The 22009-nt window shown below is 41.2% G+C and overlaps 1 protein-coding gene and 1 long non-coding RNA gene across 14 annotated transcripts in view; both read right to left on the minus strand.

Annotated features, from left to right (window-relative positions):
* LOC109392285 (uncharacterized) overlaps positions 1–21996 on the minus strand; it is a 49501-nt gene extending 27505 nt beyond the window's left edge. The window contains exon 1 of one of the 3 annotated variants that reach the window (XR_002126027.1): positions 21892–21996. This is a non-coding gene — a long non-coding RNA (uncharacterized LOC109392285). Of the gene's footprint in view, positions 1–8836; positions 8920–21891 lie in introns of those variants that run through there. The other 2 variants (XR_002126028.1, XR_002126029.1) reach the window with 2 other exon arrangements.
* Positions 1–22009, minus strand: part of RBMS3 (RNA binding motif single stranded interacting protein 3) — a 1293188-nt gene that overhangs the window by 1147962 nt on the left and 123217 nt on the right. The window lies entirely within an intron of this gene.

The raw sequence follows: 22009 nt of genomic DNA on the forward strand, positions 1-22009 counted from the left end.
AATAAATAAGAAAAATAAAAAATAAAAATAGTATACATACAAGCCAAGGGGCGAGGCTCCAGTTACCGAGGCGGTCTCATCATAAATTGTCAACTCTGTATTGGAAAATAAATTCCTGCTTGTCTTGAAAAGACAATTTGAGCATTCAATTAACTCTCAATGCACTGACTTGTCGCCTCAAGTAGATTAGTGTTTTCCATCAATTTTAAGTACATTAGAGCTTTCCAGCAGCAAAATATATCCTGTGTTATGAAGGACATCAGTAGTCATGTGCATCAAGTCCTAAAATGTCAAAAATGATTCTAACATTCTCTTAAACTGTTAGAAGTCTGGGAAGTCACAGAAGTGTAACTTTGCTTATTGATAACAGCAAAGAACAATAGGAAGAACAAAAAAGGAAAAAGACACAAGAATGTGAATGATAACTATACCTGTTAATTTTCTTCAGGGTTTGAAAGTATCACCCCAGGTGATAATTATGATACTATACACACTAAGCTTTGGATATAAGGCTAATGACTCCAGAGTAAGACTAGTTGAATGGGTTAGGAAAGGCACACAATTAGGGAAAAACATCTCAGCTTCAAAATATATTGATCTTGTCATTGTTCCTATCAGATAATGATATGCAAAATAAATAATATGTTCAAGTTACATTTAGAAGGGAAAATTTCCAGATTTTTTTAAATTTGGGAATCTCCTTATTGCATTTAAAAGCCTGAGCAAGTGTTCTCCAGCTCTAAATGTTCTTTTAAAATATCCTTTTATAAATAAGGATAATAGCTTCATTTTCTTTACAATAATGGGATTAACTATTTGTGGGCATAATGACAGGTCAAAAGTCAATCTCCATATCTGCCAGATGAAAACAAATCAAAAAATGCTTTCGGCGCTTTTTTTTTTTAATGTGGTGAATGTAACACAACATTGTTTAAGATGATTATTGGCCTTCATTAGAATATCTCAGCACAAACCTACCCTGAAACTAACAAGGGAATGAGATGCAGCTATTGCAAATTCAAGGAGCTGGTGGGCTAGGGCGGGCAGGGGAGGCTTTAGGGTGGGTCTTTTTGTTTTTGTAGCAGCTGCTTATCAGAATAGACTTTATAATGTCACTATACATGCCAGCAGTTTTTTGGTTCATCCTCTAATACTGTCAGTTCTTTGAAGGGGAAAAGGTCCCACACTGTCTGTGTGCCAGAAAGTTTACCAAAATAGCCAGCGGCTGCTTGCCAAAATGGAAAAATAAATGGTTTCCAATAGTTAAGACTTTTTAAAAGCAGTTTTCTATTAAAATAGCACTGGCAAAGATAAAATAATAGCAATCAGATCATTCTGGTCATTCTAAGTGTTTCTAAAAAGGCACGCCTCATTATTAATGAGTTGGGAAGAGGTTTATGCTGTTTTCTTCATTGTACCTAGAAGACCAATCCATCATCTAGTAAATCTGTGATCCTTGCTGTGGGGTCAGTATTCTGAACTACAGAAAAGGGTTTCTGGTTAATAGTTATTTTTGTCTGTCCTGTAGACTCTGCCTCCTTTCCCCTTTAGGCAGAGTCATTAGCATATCCTATCACAGGCTCAGAAGGAATTAATGGGCTCTCCTATCATTACCCTGTCCTTTTACTCTCTCCCTATCTTATATCCTTCTCTGTACACTATACTTTTAGGAGAAAAAAACTGAAAAAAATGTTTCATTATTGATTTTCCAACATTTTGACTAATAATCTACATTTAAATAAAATTTTAAAAATGAAAAATGTATCTTCCTATCTTCTTTTTTGCCACCCTCCTCACCCCATAAGCTGCCACTAGGGTTCATTTTGTTTTACCAATAAGCCTATAAAACATTGGCACCTCTTTATGGGTGCCAATCTATTAAACCATCTTTACATTACTGGAGATAAGATAGAGTAGGTCACCATGTTACCCAATCAGATAAAGTCTAATGTCAACATTAAGCTCACAGCCTGTCCAAATTAAGGTCATCTTTGTAACATGCAACTTACTGGGGACATCACTGGTATGGCAATCCCTTCCAGGACCTTAGTCCATTTTCTATTGTATTCTTGTGGCAGTGGGCCCTAGACAAAGGCCTTCCCAGACCATGTGGTCCCTAAGGATGTCGCGTGGGCTTCAGACAAAGACATTCCTAGACTCTACGGGTATCAAGACTTCTGCGTTTAACATTTCCAAATTCCTACCTCACCCAGGAGCCAGTCAGGAACTGGCACAATGACCACATGTTCTAATAATAAATCTTAACTGCCAACCTAAAAACTTCAGGGTATATAGCCCCAAGTCCCATCCGGGTCGGGGCTCAGCCTCTGGATGTGAATCCGCTGAGCCAGTGCCGGCATTAATAAAAGTTGCTTCCCATGCCTTGGTGTCCTCTTTGTCTGGGTTCCCCGCAACATTCTGGACACCATTATAGGAACTCAGTGGTTCAATGAGCCAAAATGAATTCAGGGACTCTTATTCCAAACAATGCTTGCATCAGATTAACAAGATTTTGAAAACATGTGTTAATTGCAAATCATCAAATAACACTATGTACAGATTACTAAGCAAGTACAGTAAGTTTTTCAGTTAATCAGAAGCATAAAATAGAAGTGTTATTTTGCTTTTCATCATTAATCCTCCCCTATTAGAGATTTGATAAAAGTCAGAAAATCCTAATTTGTTAGATCTGGAGATCACCCCTGGGTCACTGGTTTTCAGCCACTTTTGAACCAAACCTACATCCTTGGAAGGCCCCACCAGCCCTAAAATCTAGAAAGGACAATCTGAAAACCACTTAATATAGTGCATCCATTTTGCTTAATAGAAAAGGACTCTGATTCTATACCTTGCCCAATGAGTCAGTCAGTCAGTCTCTCTCTCTCTCTCTCTCTCCACTCCCTTCCTCCCTTCCTCTGTCTGCCTACCCTCCCTTTCCTTTTGCCTTTTCTTCTTCTGCATGTTTCATTTCTTCCTCATATACTGGCTTCATGCCCATGGTTTCTTTATTGGTCTGTTTTTGCAACTATTCTCAAGACCACATTCTCCACTTGAAAATGAGTCTCAGTGTACTGGGTCCCTTCAGTCCCCACCCTTTGCCTCCCAGATATAGCCCATCACTTAACAGTCATACACTCACTCTTGTACAACTTTGACAGGTTTTTCTGCTCTGACTTACTTCTCTTACTAAACAGTAGGAGCAGTTGTTTCTCACCTTGACTTTTTCTAATGATTAAAGACTGATTTCCCGGGACAATAGCTCTTGAATGACTATCATTCCAAGACAATAAGAATTTTTTTGGACAGTGTTTTTGTTGACACATTCTCAATCACTTTTAAATATTTACCTTGAAGCTATAAAAAACAAAGCGATAATACTTCAGTGGATGCCATTTACATTTCTAAGTGCTTCTAATCTCCATATGGCTGTTTGTAGAATCAATGGCTGTCCCATCTACCTGACCACCCAGCCACCTCCTGGGCTCACTCATTACCAGTAATTCAGAGACTGCCCACGATTTCCGGACTACAATTTGATGAGCTGGGCCTGCAGGGGTGGACACTGACACCACATCAGCCAGGTGTGAGCCTACATTCCCACACCGTGATGGAGCCTTCTTCACCTCTGTATTAGAATGATAATGACTGCAATCATAATCAGAGCTTTGCTAGTCGCATACCTAACTGCACATCTGCCAGAATTCATATTAACCTAAATGGTCTCCCTCCTCTTTTAGGACCAGGTGTGTTTACTGTTGACATGATGGCACTTCCTGCTTTGGGCAATGAGAGTTCTGTGGCACAAGGACTAGACTGATTCAGTAGGTGGCAGCCTTGCCGACAATCCTGCTCTTAAGAAACGGAGAGTGGTGGGGATCACACTAAGGTTCATAAAATAGTAATGCATGCTGAAAAAACCATACATTTCGTAATTATCAGCTCTGGGAGCACAACCAAAACACAAACTCAATCTACTGTCAACTTCAAACTTAAAAGACAATAACTTGCACAAATAGCAGTGGTAGCTATTATATAAATTAAAAGCACTAAAGAGAGAATCATCAACATAAAGAACTGTCCATAGAGCTATTTACTGTTTGTTTGGTTTTTTATGCACCGATTTAAGTGCTTTAGCATAAAAATCGCTTCAGACAAGTTTGGGGGGGGGTAAATAAATTATAGCTACAACCTACACACTGGATATAATAGATAAATTATAAGGTATTAGTCCTGGATAAACACAGAATAAGTCCTCAGTCATCACTAATAAGAATTCACCAAGAGTACATTTAGCAATTTTTTTTTATCATTCAACAAATACTTATTGAGCACCTAGCATGTACCTGTCACTAAAAGTGCTGAGAACAGAACGCTGAACAGAACAGCAAAACTCTCTGCCATCATCAGCTTAAAAATGAGAATTTTTTAAAAAGTTCCCATACTTTTAGGAAAAGACTTATTGCTCTAAAGTCATAAATAACCACCAGAACTGGTTTTTTAAGCCCCTTTAATCAATATCTGACAAGTCATCTCAGTGAATGTACTTCTGAAAGCCAATCAAACATCACAGCCCTTGGTCCGCTTTCCCGATTTCCTCTGTCTCCCTGGCCTGCTCCTGAAAATAAGGTTCAGGAGGGCAAAGATTGGCTCTGCCTTACTCACCCCATCTCCCCAGCTTCTGCTTCAATTCCAGGCACATAGTTGGCACTTAGGAAATATTGTTTGTTGACTAACTGAAAGTGAGGAAAGCAATCTGATGAAACTCTGTCAAACTTACATGTAAATTAATGTCAACTCAAAGTTGCAACGCTATCACATGCACTTTGAAAGGACCGAACTTGTTCAATTCAAATTTTGACACTTCAGGGAAGTAGGGAGACTATAAGTTGTTGAGCCAGATTTGTTAAATTTGTATTCCCAAGATCAGCCTGGTTCCAGGCTCTTCCAAACCCACAGAATCCTAAAATGCTTCAAATTTTCTGACAATTGCTTCCCTCCCAGGGCTCCAGCAGCAGATAAGAAACATACATTTTAGATGATCAATTTGGGAGAAGTGATTGCCTAATTTACCCTTGTCCATTTATGTGTTACAACAACATTATAAAACTACTCTCTCATTCATCCATCAAACTTCTATTATCTGAAGTGTAACTGTTATTTCACTGAGGAATTACAAAGAGAATACCTGTTTTATATGGTGTTGCTTCAACAGTCTGAGACATGCATCCAAATTCAGCTTTTTGTTTCAGACACAAGGGGAGGAGATGGGAAGGCAACCAACATTTATGGAAATGCCTTTTAAGGCCAAATACTCTGCTGCTTATTCTAGTCACGTTATAAAGTTCATAATCAAACCTATTTATGTGGCAACTCCTTAATCCATTCAATCATTTGATACACGTATATGGAATATCTGCGTTGCGCCAGGTATTGTGCTCGGCATTAGAGATAAAACAGTGCATGAGACAGGTGTAGGAGGAAATGTGTAGATTAGAATGGTACGTGTGAAAGCGGTATCATTATCCCCATTTTTCAATCAGGAAACGAGGCTCAAAGAGTTTAAACAACTTGTCTAGGTCATATAAGTTTCAAGTCACCATAAGTTTCAGAGCCAGAATCCAAAACACCCAGGCCTTTCTGACTGCAAAACTCAGGCCCTTTTGGATACCGAATTCCTTTCCCTTCATATAGCCATCTCTACTCAATATATGGTCCCCAGACCAGCAGTATTAGCATCACCTAGAAGCTTGTAAGAAATGCAGAATCTCAACTCCTGCCAAACCTACTGAATTCGAATATTTTTAACAATCATCAGGTGATTTGCATGTACATTATTTTTTTTTTTTTTTTTTAGCTGAGCCATCCCGCCACCTGTTGGCAGCTCACAGCTGCTCAGCTCGGGCTGACTCGAACCACTGTTGCTCAGAGCTCAAACTCTTGAGCGAGCTCTTAACCAACTGAGCCACTCAGCCGGCCCAATTTGCATGTACATTAAAATTTGCACAGGTCTAGGCCAACAAGCTCTTTAGCAAAGTAGGGGAAGGAAAACAAAGAATTAAAACATTTTGTTAAAACTATACCAAAAGGGCAGTAATTCCACCAGTGTGGGCTCTATTTTGAGATAAAAGTTGTGGGCTGAACCTTCAAGTTTGTAAACTAATTTGATAAATAGTTTATGCACCGACACTCAAAGAAAAGCACAAGAAACACAATCAAAGTTGCACTGAGACCCTCAGAACACAAACAAGCTCCTGGAAAGCATAGGTTTTAATATAACCAGTTTGCTAAGAGTCTTCAGGATATGCCAGACTTACACCACTTCTATTCTTGTTCAGGTAAATCCTCTTAATTAGAATGACCTCATATTCCCTCAAAGCAGCCAAGCTAACCTATATATTTTTTTCAAGAAACAAGTTAACTGCTATTTCCTCAGGCATTCATTCATCAAATTTTTGAAAGCCTCTTCCAACTGAAGAAAGGTCACTCATAGGAAGCATGGGCTTTTGAAAGATGTCAGTCATTTGCAACACATCACTGCAGGAATTTTTTCCTACCCCTTGGCCAGTAACCTCTCTCCACCTCACTCCTCAAGCGATGACCCACTGGACACTGGTTAATTCCCTGCTTCCTCTGTTAGTCCTAGGTTCTCGGCTTTAATTGCAACAGATCCCTTCTGAACTCTGAGTGACAGAACTGGATCTGTGTGTGGTCTTTCCCTTCATTCTGTAATGTTCTAGTACTTCTATGTTTTCACTTATAAATTCATTTCTAAAAGCAGCTAACCAACCAATCAACCAACCAACCAGAAAACTCTTTTGAATGCTCTGTGAACTCTGGTCCTAAGACATGGCTTCCCCCATCTTCCATGCCAGAAGTCATTAATAAACTCTAAATCATCAAATCTATTATCCACTTTGGGCAGGTTACAGCATTTTAAAGCATTATTCTTCCCATGAAATTCCTTCAGAATGCAGAACACCCAGGGCTCTTTTCTAGAATGTGAGTGAGTCATTCTTGGCAAACCAGAAAACGAAGGCTGCAAAAACACTTCACTATTAAGTTCAAAAGCCACTCTTCAAAATGTACACGCCAGTTGCACACATGAGCAGGAAAAGGGGAAGAAGAGAAGCTGTGTAAACAGGAAGGAGGTGTGAGACCCAGAAACCAGTACCATCCCAGGCCAGGAGCTGGGGCTGTGAGAGCACACCATCGTCCAGACGTATTTTCATTGATGCCAATGCAGACCATCAACTCACAGGAAGCAACATGGTGCCTACTGATGCCCACTCAAGATTATTCTTGTCTGTGTCCTGTGACTTTTCTCCTGACCCCATCTGCCCCACTCCATATAGACAACTCCTTGTTTAATGATAAGGACGCTCATCAAGTCCTGGCGATAGAAGAGTCCTTGAACACCAAGCAGAGGAAGTTGTAGCATGATGAGAAAATTCCCACAGGTAGAACTAGACGGAACCAGTTCAAGATCCCTTTTTAAACCAGGACATGTTGAAGTTCACAACCAGTTTTATTTTCTCAAATTGGTTACTCTTAAACATAACTTTATTGGCCACTAACCCTCTTTAAAACATTCCCGCTCCCTTAACTAACTTTATGAGTCAAATGATCACTCTTTCCCACAGATGGTTCCTTCTAAAGCACTGGCTGCTTCTGCGTCCCCACACCCAACACAACTCTTCCTGGAGCTTCAATCCATGGTCTTCTGCTACCTGCTTGCCTCCTACAAAGCCCTTTCTCCTCCCACCTTCCCTTTGCCAATAGGGCACTATTTCTCCAAATGCTTCATTTCTCTGTCTTCCATTTCAATGCTGGTCCTTTCTTTTTGTGTTTCTACAGTGGTACTTGATTGATGTGAACGTGAAATTTGGACAATTTAAGCTACAGATCAAAAGGACCAAGTGAGTAGATGGATAAACAAACATGAACCCTACACTGAAAAAGCTTACACTTTGGGAACAGACCTCAATTGTACCAACCACATGTAAAATTCCAACAGGTTAAGCCTTCAGTGGTAAGGTAGATTGGAAAATTGTAGTAATTAACTGGGTAAGTTAGTAAAATAAATAAATATATTCTAGCAAGTGAGGTGGTGGGGGTAGTATCTTTTTTTTTTTTTAATTAAAGGCATCCAGGTTGCCAGTCTACATTGATCAAATTGACAATAAAATTGCTCAATTCTCTATTTCATATTTCCTGGTAAACACAGTAAAAGACATCCAGATGACTGAACAAATTCATAAAGTGACTAAAGTATACACATTATACTCAGCCCTTAATACAATTTACATTTGTGCCAATGCCTTGCCTGTGGTATCATGGAGATATGAATCTGTGTTTGCATAATGACCTCCACCAACAGCAGCCCTATTGGTAACATTTCAAGAGTGAAAAGATAAACGCTACACCTCTCTCTCAGCAGCTGAAAGCTGGGTTACTTGGGTGCAATGCATAGTACAAGTATTTTAAAGGTGGCCTCATACCTCCTTAAAGCAATATTCCTAAATTTTCTCAAATCAAGACAGATATTTGATGACCATCTAAACAAGGAATTAGAAAACATTTTCTGGAAAGGGCCACATAGTAAGTAATTTGGGGTTTATGGCCATACAGTCTCCATTGCAACTACTCAATTCTGCCATTGGAGCGTGAAAGCAGCCACAGACAATACATAAATGAACAGGCATGGCTATGTTCCAATAAAACTTTATTTACAAAACGAGTGAAAGCCCAGATCTGGCCTGTTGGCCAGTTTGCCCACCTCTGGTTCAGTCTCTGAGGTGTAAAATTGAGTTGGAAAGACAGTCAATGAATCACTCACCATCTTAATCACCATATTCATCATTAGGATCATCATAATCATCATTCCCATTGTATAGATGAGGAAAGGCTAGAAGATAAATGTACATAGTCATTTAGGGTGTTTGGGCTGGGACACTGATGATTTGGTCTCAAGTCTAGTTTTTTTTCCAGTAAAGCAGAGTATACACGCATAACATAAAAATAAAACCCCAGGCTCTGTGCTTGGTTTAATGTTCTGCCATCTCTGTTTTGAAGTTTTGAATAATCTTTGTCAAAGGGGGGTCCAATATTTTCATTTTGCACCAGGCTTCACAAACTTATACCCAGTCCCGCCCAGAACCAACTTTGCATGAAGGTGTGAGTGTGTTAGTGTGTGAGTGTGTGTGTGTGTGTGTGAAGCCACTAATTTGAAGCTGTTTGTTTCTGCATCATAATACCTATCCTACCCTCGTTAGTATAACCATGAAACCCTTCAAGCTTAGTACTGTATTTGCCGGCGTATAAGACGACTGGGCGTATAAGACGACCCCCTAACATTTCCACTCAAAATACAGAGTTTGTTATATACTCGCCGTATAAGACTACCCCCTCTTCTGCACACCTTCCACACACCAAATAAAAGGTAAAACAATATCAGATTTGATTTGGCCCACTGAAGTGCAAACAAGCGTATTGTATTTCGTGTCACCACATAACCGTTTTGGCGATGTTGAGCCACCATGTCTGCTACATGTTTTTCGAGTTCTGGCCAGTGTGGGGTGCCTCTTCTTAATGCACACTTACCCCTTGGCATACTCTTTAATGCTTTCTCATTTGATTTCCAGTCCCGAACCATCTTTTCAATTACTCCATATTGTCTTGCAGCAGCACAATTATTATTTTCCTTAGCAAAGTTTATAACTTTCAGTTTAAAATTTGCATCATACTTCTTTCTTTTGGCTGGTGCCATGATAGGGATGATAGGGGTTTGACTGGTCGACATTTTCTATGCTGTACTGTACAATGGTGCAGTATTGTGGTTGGCTGTTGGCTGTATACAAAGCCTGATTTGATTGGTCCCTGCTCCCTGTTTGCCCGCCCTGTCACTATAGCAGTCTGGTCCACCCTTGCATCAGCATCTCCCTGGGACCTCACTAGTGCGCAAGTGCGAGCTCTTCAACATTCTAACAGGCACCATGATAGCGCAAAATCGCGAATCTTCAATGCATATGTAAAGAAATATACGGTAACCCGAATTTACCACACTCGCAAAATCGCACACAGCCGACCATACACCCAGTATGGTATCGCGATTCGCGATTTTGCGCATTCATACTGGGTGTATGGTCGGCTGTGTGCGATTTTGCGAGTGTGGTAAAATCGCATAACAGCAAAATCGCATAACAGCCGAGCATACACCCAGCAGCGCTGCTGATGCCTGAACAGTATGTGGAATGAAGTGGGCAGGCATCGGGAGGCCACTATGGCACGGGGCAAGCACTATGGGCAGTCTATCTGAAGTGTACCTGGCGTATAAGACGACCCCCCACTTGGAGGCATATTTTTCAGGGCCAAAAAAATCGTCTTATACGCCGGCAAATACGGTAAGTGTAACTCTACACTACTACTGCCCTGGATGTCCCTCCTCCCCTCTGAGACAGGAGCCTTCACTAGGTGTTCCCACAGTATAATAGTATTTTCCACTGTAGCATGACATTTACACAGTTTATCATGGTTATCTCCCAACCTGTATTACTCCCCGTGGTGAATACTACGGTTTCATTTCCTCCGTACACATTCCAACCCTTCTAATGTAACTTCCTAGGTGGCAGAAACAGGAAATCTAAAAACTGCATTACCCAGACTTCTTTGCAGTTGACACAGCTGATGGCCTAGGTGTTGCCAAGTAGATGTAGCCTTGAGAGGTTTCCAGTGAATAAGAAGGCAACAGGAGGTCACTGGTGCCCTTGGGGAGATTGGCTCTTCTTGCAGGCATGATGCTGAGGGGATTTCTTCTTCTGTGGCAGCTATGGCAGAGGATCTTGCCCAGTATTGTAACCAGCAGCAGTGAGGCTTCCCCGAGAGCAAGTCTGTGGTTTGGCGCTTCTCCTGGCAGCTCTCATACCTGCCTATACAGCATCCAACCTCAGTTCCCAGGGCTTTTCAAAGATGTCTGCAACCTAACACCCTACAGCAGCGGTTCTCAACCTTTCACAGGGGTCAACTAAGACCATCGGAAAACACATATTTTCGATGGTCTTAGGAACCGAGACACCGCTCCTCTATCCGTCTCCAGGCCCACATGCAGACATGCCCACATAGGAGTACCCGGCGACCCCTGTGAAAGGGTCGTTCGACCCCCAAAGGGGTCGCGACCCACAGGTTGAGAACCACTGCCCTACAGTATAAGGTCTTTTAGGACAAGAACTGAATCTATTTATTTTCAAAATCACTTTCCTCTTCTATCACTTCACCACCTAGGACTAGCTTGGTGTTTTGATACATAATAATGAATCAACAGATGTTTTAGGAAGAAAGTCAGGCGGGAAAGTCGGTAGGTTAATAGGAAGGAAGGAAGAAAGGAAAGAAGGAAGGAAGGAAGGGAGGAAGGGAGGGGAAAAGGAAGGAAGAAAGGAAAGTAGGCAGTCAGAAAGGAAGAGAAGCATTCTTTCCAAATATTCACAGAATTCAAATACAAGCCTATTAATATATGACCCTCATAGTTTAAATACACTAAAAATGTAATATATTTCTCTACATATGGCTCCAGTCTTGCAGCTAGAGAAAAATTAAATATCTGAAAAGCCTTGGTGGATCCTGCCATGTGCTACGGTATAAAGGTAAACATGAGCATTTGTTGCATTTCAGTTTTTGTAAAGGATCTTTTTTAACCAGCTCTATGCTGCTAATCTTACAACCCTTAAAAAATAAAAATTATACAAATATAAAAAAAAAACCTGTGCTTTTCTATAGCTTGAAAGCCAGGTTTTCATCAGGCACAGATGTATCACATTACCCACAATGGGGTAAGCTGCAGTCCTAGTTAGGAAAAGAAAAATTTTCAAAGTGATTCCAATTTAAGCCTCTCCTTTCACCTGGGGTTCCTAAGAAGTTTTTGTTGTTGTTGTTGTTGTTGTTGTTTCACAGTCCTCGTGACAGCTTCTTGGGTGGTAGCAACACCTTGAGCTGTCCCACATTAAAAAAAAAAATCTGAAGTCAACATATTCAGCAAACAAGTAAAAGAATTGGTGCTGCTCAGGCAAATGCACTCTTTGCTTCTCCATATGTTCTTTTCAGTGTGGAATATAGTACTACTTTATATAGTATCAACTTCGTATTTGTAATTGTATAGTCGCTGGAAAGTAGGTCAAGACACACTGGAGCTTTCCCATTTCCCAAATACTATATGCCTTGCCTGAAAGTTGAGACTTATCAGGGTTGAAGTACAGGAAAAGAAACAAGCAGAGGATAGGGAAAAAAATGCAATATATTTCCTTCGAAGCCCCTTCATAAATCTTCATCTTCTTTCCAACAAGATCTAGGAAAATCACAGTTTCACTCCGGGACAGGGATGCTCATTACCCAAGTTCAAAAACCTATGAAAAATTACAGTGGAAAAATCATTCACAATTGATTTATGGTTAAATTGAAAGAAGTGGAAGTGTTGGACCAATCACCTGCTTTTTAAATATCTTTCAATCCCAAACCCACTCTGAAGCTTGGCTCCAATCTGCTTCTATAATTAGAAGACCAAAACATGAGGCATTAATACTTCCAACAGATCATTAATCATTCCAGCTAACTCATGATGGAGGCCGCAGCCATGGACTGGAGGCAGGGTTGAACAAATAAAATAGTCATTGATCTCTATTTGAAGACTAGAGCAAGACCGTTCACTCCATGCGTATTTGTTGGCATGTATCACACTGGAATTGCTACATCGGCCATCAATAATAAGCCCGTTTCATTTTAATAGCCTGAAACAGAGATAGAAACTGTGCGTGTTTCCTGGTGGTGCGCTAACTAAGACCAATATGGTAGCCACTAGTCTCTGAGGCCTTGGGGGCTGGCCTGGAGTTCACTGGGGAAAACGTATTGCTGAAATTAGCATCAAAGTCAGGTGTTCACTACATTTTCCTTCCCCCATACCTCTCTCTGCACTGCACTGCCAGGGCTCCGGACAAGGGTCATGCCAGTGGTGAAGGGGTCTTTCCTACCCTCTTCAATGAGTTTCTTCTGAGTTCTGTGACCCACCCAGATGCTGAAATTGCTCAACTGGAATCCTTAGCTCTTATGAAGGTATTTTCATATGTGGACAGTTGTTCAAATTGATGTTTCTGTGAGGAGGCTAGTGCTGGAAACTCCTATTCTGCCATCTTGCTGACATCACTCTCTGGGATGCTGAGCATTTGAAATGTGCTTAATGTGACCGAAAAGCTTAACTTTAAATATATATATATATTAATTAATTTAAACTTAAATAGCCATATGTAGCCAATGACCACTATATTAGCCACTGCAGCTTCAGAGTTTTTTCCCAACCCAATTCTGGTTTTGCCGTTTTCCTTGTGGGAACTTAAAAGTTACTTAAACTATGGAAGCCTCATCTACCAAATGGTGGTAATAGCATCCACCACGTAGGTTTTGGCAAGAATGAAAGATAATGTATGAACTACCTGGAGCGGGCACTCAGGCTATTATTACTCAACATTTTCTAACTACCTAATTCCTATATCACCTTTGAGCATCACTTCCTCCAGGATTCCTTATGTAGTCTTAAAATGCGAACTAAAACCTCTGCCTAAGGCACCTTAAAGCACCTACATTTCCTTTACTTAATTGTCTGTCTTTTCTCACTAGGCCTTGGCCTTTCAATTTACCATTATATTCTGAGCATCAACACCTAGAAAATAACCCAAAAAAACTCTTGAAATGTCCTCTAACAATTTTCAATGTACCCAACGCTCTATTCACTGCAAGTTGTTCCTTCAATGTTTATGGATGCTGGTTATCCATATGATAGATGAGAAATGACTAGTCTAGGAACCACTGTCTATATTCTCATCACACAGAGAAATGAAATCTGGTTACCTGGAGGAGCCAAGTGACTCACTGGGAACAGATTCATGGTGAAGTATCCCAGGTGGAATATGCCAGGCTGAGTGTGGAAAAGGGGAACTAACTGAATCTAAGGAGTACTGTTCTGGGTTCTCTGGCTCACCCTCTGAAGAGCAGTAGACCAGTAAATGATGGTCATAGTCCTTCATGTTTTAGATCCAGAAGATAATAGACCCTCAAATCCAATCTATTTTGATACCTAGGTGAATTATTGTGTTGCCAGTGGCAACCTAATGACTGCATGCTGTCATAAGTCCTGTTATGCCAATAAAATTAATACTAACCATACCTCCACAGAGAACATAGTGCTCTCCTGGTTCAGAGAGAACACAAACCATAAAGCTAAACAGTCACAGGCTATGTTCAGGTTACAATAGAGATTGGATCAGGCTCCTGGTCTTCCCCGCCACCCCCCGCTTCAGAAAGAAAATTGGAAGAGAGTAACAAATTAAGCCAGTGTTTAAAGGAAGGATGGTCATTCTACTGCCTTAGTGTAGAACCTCTCATTGTTTCACAGAATAGTAGAGGGCTATTATTGCTACTTCATGTTTATGAGACTCAGCTCTCACATATGCAAAATGGTGGTAGTAGTTTGTGGTGAGCATTAAAGATGATGCATTAACTGTCTGGAGGAGGTATTCAGGCTATTATTACTCGTCATTCTATACCTTCCTAATTCCTACATTACCTCTTCCAGGAATCCTTACCTGCGGTCAAAATTTGTGAACGGATCCTTCCAATGAGGCTCCAAGACACCTCCATTTTCTGTATTTAAGTATCTTTTTCCTCTACTAAACCTTGGCTATCCTATATACCATTACATCCCAAGCATCAATACCTAGACCACAACAGGAACTCACTACATATTTAATGAATAAAAGAATCAACAAAGGAATGAATGCATATGCCTTGGTTATCAGCAGAACCCGTGTGAGAATGATTTGTTCCAGATAGTTTGGGTTCATACACTGTTCCCTTTCAGAACCGGAAAATATCTGGTGTGGTATGCAGAATAATGCGCTCAGGAACCTGTGAATATGTTAGGTTACAAAGCAGAGAGAAATTAAGGTTGCAGATGCAAATAATGTTGCTAATCAGATGACTTTAAAATCGGAGATTATCCTGGATTATCTGAATAGACCCAACATAATCACTGGGCTACTTAAAAGGGGAAGAGGGGGATAAGAGTTGAGTCAGAGGGAGATGGGACTACAGAGGGTCACCGTGATGCCACTTAAGAAGGATTTGACCTAATGTTGCTGGCTTTGAAAAAGAAAGAAGGAAACCATGAACTAAGGAATGTGACTGGCCTCTAGAGTCAGAAAAAGGCAAAGGAACACATTTCCTCCTAGAGCCTGCAGAAGGGAACGCAGCCCTGCCAATATTCTGTTTAGTCCAGTGAAACTTCTGTCAGACTTCTATCCTACAACTCTGTAAGACAATAATTTTGTGTTGTTTAAGCCATTAAATCTGTGCTAATTTATTACAGCAGCAACAGAAAATCCACTTGGATAGCTTAAAAATATATTAATGCCTGGGTCCACTGTTACCGGCCAACTGAGCAGCACCCCCACCACTGAGGAACTTTTAAGTTTTCTTTCCTATAAGGATGTTAAGGATAGAAATGTTAGGTATAGAAATGTTAAGTCTCCCCCCTAGTTTCTTAGTTCCTTAGCTCTTGGCTTTGATTACTTTTCTAATCAGTCTGTGAATCCTAGGCTAAGATTGCTCCTAGCCTGAGTCCTAGAATTCTCCTATCCCCCTGCTTCTTGATTGCTTTGTAAATCAGTTTCTGAATCCTAAACAATAGAAGTCTCCTACCCCTGCTTCAGATAACTGCTTGAAAGCCTGTGACTTCCTAATATCCCCCAGGCCAGTAAACTAAATGCCAAACCCATTCTGGGCCCAGGCAACTGACGCCACCTGAATGACAGGCTGAATGGCCACAGGCTTCATGAGAGCTAACAGACTTATTAATTAAAATCTATTTTTCCTCATTCAGGGACCTTGGGGATACAGGGGACAGCCCAACAAGATTGCCAGTCACAACCAAAGAAGCCAACACGGTCTTCCAGGCGGAACTCGAGAACCCTTCCTCTCATCTAAAGATCAGCTAGGCAGTGGTTCTCAACCTGTGCGTCGCGACCCCTTTGGGGGTCGAACAACCCTTTCACAGGGGTCGTCTAAGACCATCGGGAAAAAAAAGATATTTACATTATGATTCATAACAGTAGCAAAATTACAGTTAGAGAGTAACAACGAAAATAATTTTATGGTTGGGGGTCACCACAACATGAGGAACTGTATTAAGGGGTCACGGCATTAGGAAGGTTGAAAACCACTGAGCTAGGGTGAGAGTTCCGTGGATCCCCCAATAAGCAGGGACAGCTCTACGCCCCTGCCCAGCAGGAAGCAGATACAGAAGAAGAGACCTCCTGTCCCTCAGCTTCCCACAGAGATTTTATGGGGATCATGTCTCTCAAGGGGAAAACAAGGCAGGCATTGGGTCTCTGCATTCCTGCACATCCCACAGAGTGTGGCCGCCAAGGGGACATTCCCTCTCCACCCAAAACTTCCCTTTGTATTGTAATTACCTACCCCTGTGGGAGAACAAATGGGTACAAAATACCCAACTAGATCTGACCAGTCACTCGCACCTGCACAGTACCGCTTGTCAATCACAGGTGCCAATCAAGTGGTCCCACGCCCAAAGGGGAACAGCCCATTCTAGAGAAAGGGGATAAAAACTCCAAGTCCTGGGAAGTCTGCCCTTTTTTGAACGCCTTCCCCCTTTTTGACTGCTTTCTCTCTTTTTGAGCCTTTTGAGCCTCGCCTTTGCGCGTGGCCCCCTCCAAACTCTTTGGAATGTAATTTCTCTTCTAATAATGGGCCCTTGAGCCATTCTCTACTGCTCGGGCCTATTTCTACTTCTTTGAAATGTACTATCTCTTCGAATAAATGACTTTTTCAGTACTTTACTCCGGCATCTCGTTCAACCTGGACTTTCCACCAAGAAGGGCCCACTCTCCAACAACACCACCACTAGAGATTCAGATTCAGTTAATCTGGTACGTTATCAAGATATTAAGTTTTTTTGTTTGTTGGTTTGTTTGTTTGTTTTAAGTATTGCAGGTAAGTTGAATGTGAAGCAAAGCTTAAGTATCATTCAATTATCCAATAGTATTTGGATTTCAAAAGCACACACACAGATCTGCCTGGGTGGGGTGGGGGAGGGGAATCCACCTAGTATCAAGATCAGTTTGAGATACAGAGGAAGGCCAAGCACATTTAATATTCCTTAATTTTTAATAGGAATGTGTATGTTTCTATTAAGTATTTCGATTGGCCACTGGCCATCAAAACAACCCTGTTAGGTCAGTAGAGAAGATACCACAATCTAGTTCATACAGGAAAGAAACACAAGATTAGTCACAGAGAGATCCAGTGGATTCTCCAACTCAGGGAATCAGTAAGTAAAGAGTCCGCACTGAGACCAATAACTTGGTGGCCAGCATCTTAAAAATAGAAGTGCCTAGGACACTTGGAATTAGGAATTGCCCCTGTGGAACCCACCCTTCACTGAGTATCACTGTGCACCATGCCCAGGTGTAACCAAACTAGAAAACAAAAGATATGAGTGTAAGTCATTACAATTGTTTTCACATTCTTGACTTTGAAATGTCACTCTTATCATTGGTCCAATTTAGTAATGTAGTTCTTAATTGGTTTATGAGCAGACAGTGGAATTCAGTCTTATCACCTGGATCAGGTGTTAGCAAACCATAGCCCACAGGCCAAATCTGGACCACTCCTGTTTGTAAATAAAGTTTTATTAGAACACTAGCATGATTATTTGTTTATGTATCTCTATGGCTGCTTCCTTGCTACAATAACAGAGTTGAGTACTTGTGACAGAGACCATATGGCCCATAATGGTGAAAATACTTTTACCATCTGGCCCCTTTACAGAAAAAGCTGGCCAACCCCTGACCCACATCAAGTATGGGTCCTTCACTTTCCCCACTGCCACAACTGTTATTTCTTTAGCCTGTTCACTTCATGAGAACAATTTAAAGAGACTGGCAGAAGCGTCCAACAATAACACTTCATGGATAGAGACAGAAACACCTAAGACTGATTTTTTAATAATAATTTTAATTTAACCACTGATTTAGTTCAGAGAAACTCAATATACTTTGAACATTTTCTCATTTTTTTTCTGACAGTTTTTATTAGAAAAAAAAATTGGGGATAACCAAAACATTAAAGACATCACTTAAATCATTTAAGATATCATCAGTGCCTTTGTGTCTTCTCCCACTGTCAGTGTTTTGAGAATTAATTGCTCACTTGTGCATAGCACTGTACAATGCAATTTTAAACGACATGGTATTTGCCTTCTGGGAGCTTACACAATCTAAGATAGCCAAGGATGGCAGAGAAAGAGTGTTTCTTAGGGGATACACTAAACAAATCCATAAAACAAACAAATGAGCATTAATGTAATACAGTCACAAAAGGTGAGTCTAGATTTAATGGGAAGGCAAATAAACAGGTGTTCGTGAATGTAACCCAACTCTTCTAACAAACTCTTTTAATTATTTAATGGAAGGTTTCCTGGAGATGAGGTTGTTGATGAAGTGATTAAGGTGACCTGAGAAACAATTCTAGGCATATGGTTTAATTACACTTAAAGGGGCTAATTAAATGTAAGTGTTGGTACAGAAATTCACCCAGGAAGGCGAAGGAAAGTGGAAAGCATTTTGACATCCAACATTAAAAGGGGAGACAAGGCTTATACCTGGGATGGCAGAAATGGAGCATGAGTACCCCCAATCTCTCAGCTCACTCCCAGGGCAGGCATCACTAACTTATCACAGCATTCTTTCAGGCTAAGCATAGCCGTACAATTCTTTGCATCACAGCACTCTGAGTAGGCTCAATACTGATAAAGGATTACAAGTGGCCCTTAAGTTTAACATGGAAAGATACCACCTCTACTTTAAGTCTTTATTCATTGCACAATCAGAGATTAATAACTGGTTAAACTGACCTGCTCCCCACACATACAAAAACAAGTTGAAAAATGATCAATGATAACCTATAGAATGTTCTTAGACATCATCTCAAAAGGAGCAACATAGGAATTGGGGGACTCGAAAGGAAAAAGGAATTGCTAATCAGAGGGAAACCTAGCTCTAGTAGAAAAAAAGGAAATGGATGCCAAAGAATGGAGCAGAGGCAATTCCAAATTACTGAGCAGATAGTGGATATTGCGGGGTGCGCCTGACTCCTCTTTGAGACTGAGACACTCAATTCTTCAGATGTCAGATGTGCTGCCTACCAGCAGCTCATAGCTACATCCAGCTCCAGCAGTTGCCCTTGGTCAAAGGGCGCTACACACTCAAGGCTACATCACCTCCTGTTGATACCCCAGTAGCTCCCCCTGCAGCGACTAATGACTGGTTGATGCAGTAACAAAGGTTGGGCTCCCCTGCGATAGTTCTAAAGGGTCAACCTGACTCCAGTCTCCCCTGGGTTTGGTTGAGGCTTCAGCTGCAATCGCATTGCAGTTCAACATCTCCTGTGCCCAATCCTGCTGCCCTCACTCCCTACAAAAGTTCCAGAGACCACTGTCCCCCAAAATACTTTGCATGTAAATCTCTACCTCAGAGTCTGTTTCCCAGGAAACTGATTTAAGACAGAGAACTATCTGACTGGTGGATACAATTAGTTTTTTTGTTTTTTTTCAAGTCCCACAATGATTCAATGAGATCATTTGAAAGATGGTTGAGGCTCAGAAAAGTTAAGTCATGTGCTTTAAGGTAAGTGTTACAGTCAGGAATTGAACCCAGGTAGATGAAACACTGTTCAGATCAAGGATTGATTGGCAGGACCACAAGAAAAAGTCCAAATATTCATGTGAGCAGATAAGCCTGGAAAGATAGATTTAAAAAGTCAGAGGAGACACTAGGCTGAAGTCAAGAAAGGATAAGAAGTTAGAGCCAACAGTGTGAATGAGTAAAAACTCAAAGCAAGGATAATTTGGGGGCAGGAAATGTTGGCCCTTGAATCTTAATTAACGTTTCTTACCCAAGGGTGATCCCAAGCCTATGTTTGTGTACAGGACACAACTAACAACAATGATAGTGGTAGATACTATTTCTGGAAAAACAACCCCAAGCTAGACACTGCTACAAGTTTCATATACACCATCAGCTTTAAAATCCCCAACTGTGCTGTGGGCCAGTATTGTGAGCCCATTTTGCAGATGCGTACAACTGAAAATCAGAAAGGGCAAGTCAGTGTGCATGGTCACTCAGTTCAGTGCAAAAGTCAGCGTTCAAACCCAGGTCTGTCTCAGTGTTCAGCTCATGACGCTTTCTACACTACCAAAAGTTAGTCCTAGTGAGCTTCTGTGAATCTAATATTTATAACAACAGCTGACACATATTGGATACTTATTAGGAACCAGCTATTGTCTGCCTCTGAAATCTTTACAACACCCCTATGAAATAGGTCCTGTTACTATCTTCATTTCAGAAAAGACAAAAAAAAGAGACATGGTGGGAGAGAAAAAAACTTGCCCAACATCACAAGGCTGGTAAGGAACCAAGAAGAATTTGAACTCTGCCCTCTGATTCCAGTGTTCTGTGTTACCCCACCAGACACTGGGGTGAAGGAGCTGGGTTTACAGACAATCCCCTAAAACAAAGAATGAGTCAGAAATGGCTCTACAGCCTGTGACTTGACATCTCAGATAGCGCAATCCACTGTGATGAAGAAACTGGAATTAGGGAGAATCGTAGAGTGAAGATGAAATAAGTATCCTTTGCCCAGTTAATTTTGGGTAGACAATAAAAATATTCTGTTAATTTCATATTTATATTTTCAAAGAGTTTCTTCTATGTTATTATAGAATGTCTACGACTTATACAGGACTGGGTCAAGCTGACCATTCGAGGGTGGCAAGGAGATTGGGGTATCGTCTGAAAGTGAACAGGAGCCAAACCCAGACGAGAAGGCAACTGGTGGGAATCCTAGAACAGAGGAACCCACAGCAGAGAGAATGAAAGTAAAACAAAACAAAACAAAACAAAACAAAACAAAAGAGCACTGTGGCTGGAGAGGGAGGAAGCTACGTCGAAAATGACTGTGTCCTGGAAACCAGTGCCTACTGCGTCTGCGGGAGAAAAGTCTGGAACTTCCACTTATTTAATGACATTTCCATATCTATTAAGAAGTCGTTCTCACTTTTTCCTTCAAGTGCCTCCTTCCAAAACAAGCCTGCGGTTGTTCCCATCCCAAGCCTGACATCACCGCTGGCACCTCAGTCACTGCCAAAGAATGTTGCTTGACTGTCAGCCCCAGGATTATAACCAAGTCTGCCACAACACGACCCTGCTTCCCACCAGCAGTCAGCGCTTTCTGAACCCAGCTCTGAATTGCTCACTGAACTTTGCCCTAAACAGCCCTTTGAGTTGCTCTGGGGGGCTGCTTCCTTCACCCCCAAGAGACTGCTGGGGTGGCCCCCTCCGTCTGGTCTCTGCTTTCTCTTCCTGAGACGTTAGCAGAAAACAAAGGCAACATCCCATTATAAGCCCGTTTACCATTTACTTTTCCTCGAGTTGGCATTGTAAGTCCATTATTCTTCCTTCCATTACTCCTAGGTTTTTAAACATTGTCACCTTCTCTTCTTGCCCTGTCTGAAACCCATCTGAGTGGGGATCACCAAGCCTATGGCTATTCCCTGGAAAAAGCCATTTTAAGAACTGCTGGTTCCTGCTCCTTCTCTATGCTGGTATCCATCTTCCTGCCACCATTGTACTTTATTTCTCCTCGCATTATCACTTCCCCTAGACGTACAGTCATGACCGTAACCCATCCATTTTGCCTGTAAAAGGCAACAGACGTCTCAGATTTACTCAAATCTTCATACAACTCAGACAACCAGAGAATGACCCCCATCACATTTACCATGAAACCTTGGCCAAAAGACATCCAGTGACGCATTTAGTTCTCACCAGCACTGCAAAGGCTCAAGTCCCTTAGCTCCTCTATGCGAACACTTCTTCCCCCTTTAAAGATGGGAGAT

Source organism: Hipposideros armiger, unplaced genomic scaffold (assembly GCF_001890085.2).
Source record: "Hipposideros armiger isolate ML-2016 unplaced genomic scaffold, ASM189008v1 scaffold_322, whole genome shotgun sequence".
NCBI lineage: Eukaryota > Metazoa > Chordata > Mammalia > Chiroptera > Hipposideridae > Hipposideros > Hipposideros armiger.